Source organism: Cucurbita pepo, chromosome LG01 (genome assembly GCF_002806865.2).
Source record: "Cucurbita pepo subsp. pepo cultivar mu-cu-16 chromosome LG01, ASM280686v2, whole genome shotgun sequence".
Classification (NCBI taxonomy): domain Eukaryota; kingdom Viridiplantae; phylum Streptophyta; class Magnoliopsida; order Cucurbitales; family Cucurbitaceae; genus Cucurbita; species Cucurbita pepo.
Window position 1 is genome coordinate 18,295,110 of NC_036638.1, and position 8,997 is coordinate 18,304,106.

At 32.8% G+C, this 8,997-nt stretch overlaps 1 non-coding gene across 1 annotated transcript; it reads right to left on the reverse strand.

Annotated features, from left to right (window-relative positions):
- Positions 1-6,270: 6,270 nt before the first annotated feature.
- Positions 6,271-6,342, reverse strand: TRNAP-UGG. Its single transcript has one exon. It is a non-coding gene; the product is annotated as a tRNA-Pro (tRNA).
- Between the last annotated feature and the right edge of the window lie 2,655 nt (positions 6,343-8,997).

Here is an 8,997-nt window from a genome sequence, read left to right on the forward strand (position 1 = left end):
AACCACCTCTTCCATCTTCTTCAGTTCAGCTTGCTATCTCTTCCATTTTCGATCAACCTAAAATGGACTCTAATGACTCCATAAAAATTACAGACCTTTCTTCACTCATTAACCCCATACACATTAGGCCAATTAAATACAATGGAAGCNAAAAAAAAAAAAAAAAAAAAAAAAAAAAAAAAAAAAAAAAAAAAAAAAAAAAAAAAAAAAAAAAAAAAAAAAAAAAAAAAAAAAGCCAAAACCATAAACATCCACTCTAGCAACCACAAAATTTCATTCATGAAATGGTACCCACCATGTTCAAATTAATGTAAATGAAGTGCCTAAAACTTGCTCAGATACCAATTGATGGTGTTGCTATAATACGTGTGGAAGAAATTTGGATCTTAGGCACTCTAAGTACAACAATTATATAAATTAGTTAGCATGTTCAAAAGCATTAAAACTCAATCAGTTTGAATACTAGCCTTTTGTAGTTCAAATTTCTTTTTCCTCACGAACCGGTTTCGAACCACCACTAATGTCTTCCCTACTATTTTTCGGCCTTAGAACGAGATTGTGCAATCCGGTGAGTGACTAAACTTGATAGGAATATAGTATATGTAAAGAGAGAGTTTTAAGCGATTTTCTCAAAGTTTTTCAAGCAAACTTTCCATGTACCTTAATCACTCTATTTATATAGTCATATTTGCATGTTCATCAAATTTGAGATTACCAAAATTGACACTCAAAATTCCACTCAAATTTGTGGGATTAGGGCAAGCATGCAAGTTTGAATTAACCAAATTTTGACACTAAAAATTCCACTCAAATCTGTGGGATTATGTGGCAAACATGCAAGTTTAGTTAAACCATATATTGATACTCGATATTCCACTAACTCAAACATGGATTTTTCCCTTGGGTGAAGTCAACATTTTGACTTTCTTTATTTTAATTCAACAATTAATTTAAATAATTAATTTTAAATAAAAATAATAATAAATGATTAATTAAACAATTTAATTAAAATTTAACATTAAATAAAATGTCAATCCCAATGAATTCCGGCACATATTGATTATATTGATTATGAATCCCTATTCATAATTAAAATATTTAAATCTTATTTAAAAATCTCCAATTCTCTAGTTTTGTTTAATTCATAATTAAAACAAAATGCGGTCAAATATATCGTATATATTTAGCGTACATTCCCTAATTTGAATTCAAACACTTCGAACTCACTCGTCACATTGTTCTAAGGTTCAGTCCGATATGAGCTAGTAGGGGGACCTAATAGACCTACAGAACATGGGCTCTAACGATCCGAGATTAACTGGCTAAACTCATTAACCTTGTTAACCAACATTCGTTAACTACTAGGACACTCCACTATAGCCTAGTAGTTGCACTCCCCTCACTATAGATATATTTCTGTCCATTTGATATAACCATGATTAGTAAGTCGATCCTTCACAGGTTGTTCGTAACTAGAGCTGGGTCAATTTACCGTTTTACCCCTAAAGTTACTTCTTGTTCCTTATGTCTCACTGATCCTCTAATGAACAATTGGTTTGTGGTCCAACCAGTAAACCGAATCCCTCTCAGGCCAATGAGAGGGTGGGGCCCCTTGTTCAATACCTGGAGTCAGTGCTTAAGGGAACTACCTTTCTTCTATCCCTAAAAGTGGGTAGGAGTGAATTCCATCTTGCACCCCACGTCCCCAGCCATTCACCCAGTCTTACCCCTGAAATGGGAGGCCTATTGAGTCGGCGAACTAGAGCCACTCTCACCCATGCAAATCTAAGGATAATTCCGAATAAACAGGAGTTCATGGTTAGCTCAGGATTAAAACCGAGTTACCTAGGTTATCGAATGAAAAGAAAATCAGTCTCAACAGTAAACGACATTATAAAGTGAGAGTGGTTTTCTTCATGGTCCGATCTTATGCAATACTCATTGCATAGGACGCCCCCACTCACATGTCTCCACATGTACAATTTAGTGATCACATTGTTTATATCATATACAAAAGTGGGCCGCATCCATAGTGTCCCCAGAATAAGGTACTCAGCCTTATCCTTATACTATAGATCATTTTGACTATATACTTGAACTTGATCCACTCTGATGTATCTACATATAGTTCAAGTAATCATACTATAGCCAGAGTGTTCTTAGTTTATTGGATTTGACTATATACTTGAACTTGATCCACTCTGATGTATCTACATATAGTTCAAGTAATCATACTATAGCCCGAGTGTTCTTAGTTTATTGGATTTAAATTAATCATCGTAACATTCACTTTATTCAATAAATTCAAACTATGAGTTTTAGGACATAAAACCCAACAAATACAATCAATTCTACTGATTGATCATTAATAAAAGAAGACTAATGGAGATGCGGGTAAAAGAAGACTAATGGAGATGTGGGCAATCGATCCCCGTACCTCTCGCATGCAAAACCCATACGTCCCGTCATCAATAATAGTGAAAATGAAAAACTAAATAGTGAAAATGAAAGACTATCTCTCCTCATTATGTCATAAATAAGGAAATATATTTTCTTCTAGAGATGCAAATGCAAAGTATCGATCCCTATACCTCTTGCATGCTAAGCGAACCCTCTACCATCTAAGCTACATCCCCACAACTCTTATATCACAAAACTCTAAATTTTCTCTCATCAATAATAATGAAAATGAAGAAATATTTAACGAATAGATTCTTTTGGAGATAAGACGTATTGATCGTCATACCTCTCGCATGCTAAGCAAGCACTCTACCATCTGAGCTACATTCACACAATTCTTACATCACAAAACCCTAAATGTCTCGTCATCAATAACAGTGAAAATAAAAAACTATCTCTGCACATTATGTCATAAATAAAAATAAATTGAAAATAATTAATATATTTAATAATTGATAGTTATCCTTTAGAGATGCAGTACTAGTCCCAAGCAAGTGCTCTACCATCTAAGCTACATCCCCATGATTCAAATGAGGTATCGATCCCCATACCTCTCACATGCTCGCGAGTGCTCTACCATCTGAGCTACATCCCCACATTACTTGCACCACAAAATCCTAAATTTTCCGTCATTAGTAATAGTGAAAATAAAGAAATATCGCTACTCAACATGTCATGACTAAGGAAAAATTGAAAAGAAATAACATATTTAATAATAGATAGTTTTATTTTGGAGATGCGGGGTACCGATCCCTATACCTCTCGCAAGCAAAGCGAGCGCTCTACCACCTTAGCTACATCCCCAAGATTCTTACGACATAAAACCCTAAACGTCTTATCATCAATAATAGTGAAAATGAAAAAATATCGCTACTCATTAATCCTTTAGAGAAGCGAGTATGGATCCCCATACTTCTCACATGCTAAGAAAGCGATCTAAAATCTAATCTACATTCTGATGATTCTGATTCTTACATCAGAAAACCCTAAACGTCTCGTCATCAATAATAGTGAAATGAAAAAATAACTCGGCTCATGATGTCATAAATAAGGAAAGATTGAATAGAGTTTCTTAATCTAATCTACATTCTAATGATTCTGATTCTTACATCAGAAAACCCTAAACGTCCCGTCATCAATAATAGTGAAAATGAAAAAATAACTCGGCTCATGATGTCATAAATAAGGAAAGATTGAATAGAGTTTCTTTTGGAGAAAGTGGGGTATCGATCCCCGTACCTGTCGCACGCTAAGCGAGCGCTCTACCATCTGAGCTACATCCCCACAATTCTTGCATCACAAAACCCTAAATTTTCCATCATCTTAATAGTGAAAATGAAGAAATATCACTACTTAACATGTCATGAATAAGGAAAACTTGAAAAGAAATAACATATTTAATAATAAATAGTTTTATTTTGGAGATGTAGGGTATCAATCCCCATACCTCTCGCATGCAAAGTAAGTGCTCTACTATCTGAGCTACATCCCCACGATTCTTATATCACAAAACCCTAAACGTCTCGTCATCAATAATAGTGAAAATGAAAAACTATACCTGCTCATTATGTCGTAAATATGAAAATTTTGAAAATAAATAATATATTTAATAATCTGTTCATTTGAAGATGTAAGGTATTGATCCCCGTACTACCCGCACGAGAAGCAAGTGCTCTACCATTTGATCTACATCCGCACAACTCTTACATTGGAAAATCATAAACATCCCGTCATCAATAATTGTGTAAATAAAAAAATATCTCGACTCATTATGTCATAAATAAGGAAAGATTGAATAGAAATAAAATATGAATAACAAATAGTTTCTTTTGAAGATGCAGGGTATAGATCCCCGTACCTTTCGCATGCTACGCAGGCGCTCTACCATCTAGCTAAATACCCACAACTCTTAAATCACAAAACCCTAAATTTGTAAAAAATATTGACATAAATAAAGTTCATATCCTATAATTCCTACCTTGTACCTGTAAGATTATGAATGACCAAGCTCAAATTATTTTGGTTGAAGCTACATTGCCACTAAAGCATATGCATTCCTTTGGGATAGATATTGAAACAATAAATTTGAATTTTAAGTAAAATTTCACCACAAACTAAGTTTTTGAAAACGACTTTTATTTTATATATATATTTTTTAATTTTTTAATCTTTTAATTTTAGTTTTCAAAACCTACATTGATATGTCAAAACTACTTCTTTGCTATCCTTTAACAATATTTATATTGTAAAATGGGATCAACTTCTTTAAGTTTATGCAATTTCTTTTTACGGGTATGTTTACTTCTATCTCATATTAAAAAAAAAATGTTCTAGTAAACATATTTCCTCTTTTATTAGTATATATACTAACTCCATTTGTATTAAGTTCACAGTAATTAATAAACCCATGTGTTTAATACATTCCCTAAAAAAACAAACTTGTTTGTATTAAGATAAATTACAATGAATAGGAAGAGAATAAATCCCAAAAATAAGTAGAAGGTTGAGAATTTCACTCAACCACACCATCCAACTTGATAGACTCATGTGCAATTCTACCCCCAACAATTGGTTGAAACTTAGAAATGGTAGAGATAATGCTCGAATTTTTAAGGGGAACTTCTAAACTCGAGAGATCAATTTTATTCCTCTAAAATCTAATTTTCACATAATAATTGCTTGAAACTTAGAAATGGTAGAGATAATGCTCGGATTTTTTAGGGGAACTTCTAAACTTGAGAGATCAATTTCATTCCTCTAAAATCTAATTTTTACATAATAACTTGAGGACAGGAGGATATTTATAGTCTCCCCACAAAAGAAGTTAGTGACCTCGATTTAATCTCAATAATAGTGAAACTTAGAAATGGTAGAGATAATGCTCTAATTTTTAAGGGGAACTTCAACTTGAGAGATCAGTTTCATTCCTCTCAAATCTAATTTTTACATAATAATTTGAGGACATGAGGATATTTATAGTCTCCCCACAAAAGAAGTTAGTGGCCTGGATTTAATCTCAATAATAATGAAAATGAAGAAATATTGCTACTCAACCTGTCATGAATGAGGGAAAATTGAAAGTATATTTAATAATAGATAGTTTTATTTTGGAGATGTAAGGTATCAATCCCTATACCTCTCGCATACAAATCAAGCGCTTTACCATCTGAACTACGTCCCCACAATTCTTACGTTACAAAACCCTAAACATCTCGTCCTTAATAATAGTGAAAATGAAAAACTATCTCTTCTCATCATGTAGTAAATATGAAAATTTTGAAAAGAAATAATATATTTAATAATCGTTTCATTTGGAGAAGGAAGGTATCGATCTCGTACTTTCCACATGGGAAGCTCTACCATCTGAGCTACATCCCCACGATTCTTACATTAAAAACCCCTAAATGACCCGTCATCAATAATTGTGAAAATGAAAAAAAATATCTCCGCTCATTATGTCATAAATAAGAAAAGATTGAACAGAAATAAAATATTAATAATAAAAACAAAATAGTTTCTTTTGGAGATGCGGGTGCGCTCTACCATCTGAGCTACATTCCCCACAAAACCGTAGAAATATCGCTACTCAACATGTCATGACTAAGGAAAAATTGAAAAGAAATGAAAAATTGAAAAGAAATTACATATTTAATGTCATCCATAATAGGTTCAAAATGGTAGAAAATTAGGTATAATTTAGGAATCACTTCGACATAGAATGCATTGATATTATTATTTGGATTATCATTCACATCGCGTGTCATTTTATTGTACTTATTTACTTCATTTTATATTAAAGTCTATCTTGAAGGGGCATTCCGAGAATTGAACTCGAGACCTCTCGCACCCAAAGCGAGAATCATACCACTAGACCAAATGCCCTTATTATGCCACTTAAAACGTATGTATGAATCCTTGGGCCTAGGTATTAAGGTCGTATTTTGTCGTATTGCATGAAACACATGAAGTCCTCGATGCGCATGAACTGAAGCCTTGGATGTAGAATGTGTCTTAATAACATAATAAGAACAAAGAGCTCTCTACAATACCTGCTTCAGATTTGGATAGGCATACTCACCAAAAGTGGGAAAAATGAAATGATATTAAGAGCATTATCATTATAGTTTTAATCGCCTTAATTTTTGTTTTTTTTTTCTTTTCTTTATTAGATAAGATGGCAAGTATAAAGCCTTGGGATGTAAAGAAAGACTTTAGGTTTCTACTTAATGGCCAAGCCCTTGTGAACATGTTTAAGTTTTGATATCTCTTTTCTAATTCCTTTATGTCGACTTTGTTGCCCAACAATTGATGTAGAGAAGTTAAGAGGTATGTTTGAAAAGTAAATAATAGGAACAACAAGTTTATATAAATATGAAGTCCTTTGATAAGAAAAGATTTAGATATAGGGGCATTTGAGGTTGCACCGTGTAAGTGAGGGTCGTACCACTAAACCAAATGCCTTTTCTTAAATACCCAATATTTTTTGCTTCTACTCAAATATATTTTTCTCTATGTGGTTGGACGGCTATAAAATGAAAAGTTGATGGTCTAATATTTTACTTGTAAGTAAGGCATTTTATATTGAATTGTTATAATATACAAGGGTTATCAAATAAACCAACAACCCAACAAAGGAAACAAACTAATCAATTTGGGTTGGATTGATTCGGTTTAGTTTATCAGTTTGTTTGATTTAATTCTTCTATTTTGTCTCTATGACAACAAAATAAAGTTGTATTGAATGCACCTTAGTTTCATTTATGACAAACTCATATGAAACATACTGGCATTAATAGTACTAAGAGTTGGAATCTATAAGCATTTCATTAACTTAAGTGCAAACCATGCTTCTTTAAAGATGAGATGAACTTTAGTTAAGTAATGGGAACTTTAAATTACTTCATGTGGAGCTTCAATTACTCTATGCTAGTTACAATCTTTAGGATTGACTAATTGGACACAAGTTCATGGATTTAGGGAAATTTTTGTGCAATTATCAACTACAACTTATGTTTTCAAATTTTTAGGTCATAATTTAGGTAGTTGGTGTTATGAGTCGTAAACTTGTTTTTTACATAATATGGATTTAGTTGAACTGTTATTCCGATGAGATGGACAAAGAAATTGTCTTTGAAATGACTAATAGACCTAGGTTCATCGTTGTTGTCTTCTACCTGTGATTTTGCAAAAAGCTTAACTAATATAAACTATCATCCCATAAGAACTTTAAGGTAAATCAAGAATATACCCTACACATCATTCAAGATGGCAATAAAATGGAGTTAAATTGAACCCACTTTAGTTTCATATTCGGTGTGTTCAAAATAAAGCATAATTGTATTTATGATATTGAGCTTGGGGTCTATAAGAATTCAATGATCATAAGAGAAATTCCTGTTTTATTATAGGAGACCAACTTTATTTAAGCTACCAGGAGTTCAAACTAACATGCATAAGAGTTGCGTGGGTGCTCATTTTATCCATGTTCTCCACTTCCTCCCATTTCCTCCTCTTCCTCCATCACATTCTTTATTTCTCTTCCCATTTCTCAATCTCCAACTCATTCTTTCTTCATCCCACCAATGCGGATTTGAATAAAGAAGGAGAAAAAGAAGGAGAGTGAAGGAAGTCGGTATGGATTTAGCTTTGGAACTAGACATCGATGAGTATGATCTAACGAACCTCAATACAAAAAATTTAGTGACTTCTCTTTGGACCAACCAGGTAAGTGGTGTTACTATTGGCTTGGTTGGATGAATTGTATGAGGTATTAACAACGTGTGCTCCGTAGCCCCTCCACGTGTCGTACTTTGTGAGTGTTTGACATATATTATGTTATGTTATGCTGTAACACGAGTTCAAATGAAGATTAATTTCTCAATTTTTTTTTAAGTTCAAATTTTTAGGAATTTATTGAGAGATTTAGAGACCAAATTTAAATATGATATGGAAGAAAAAATAGTTATAAATATTTAAAAAAAAAAGTATAAAAGAAAATAGTTACAAGTTTTTCATTTTGATCCATCCTTCCTAAGTAGGGATAGTAAGATAGCTAATTAGAGTTCAATAAAGAGGAAAAATAAAGAAAGAAAAAAAAAGGGCGAAAAAGAAGAATATAACTAGAGTTCAATAAAGAGTTGTTTGATATCAAAGCAGCCGAATTTTAGATTATACAGATTTTTTCTTAAGATAAGGAGTCGTATATCTCTATGACTCAGCTCAATGACACGTCTCGCCGCGATCAAGTAAGCAGTCTAACCCTATTTTGAAGTATATGATATGTTATAAAACTTATATGAATTTATTGTATGTTTTGAGTTTTGTGGTAGTTATAAAATGTGTTCGGACATTAAAGAGTGAATGTTAACCATATAAGAGAATAATGGATCAAAGTTATAGTGTCAAGATATGCTGAGGAGGAAAAGAGTGGTCGTGAGATATCTCACTAGCCTTAGGACAACAGAGAGTTGTCGCTGCAGAGTGCGATACATTTGACCAATGGAATTTTGGTACTAGAAATGATGAAACTAGAGATTG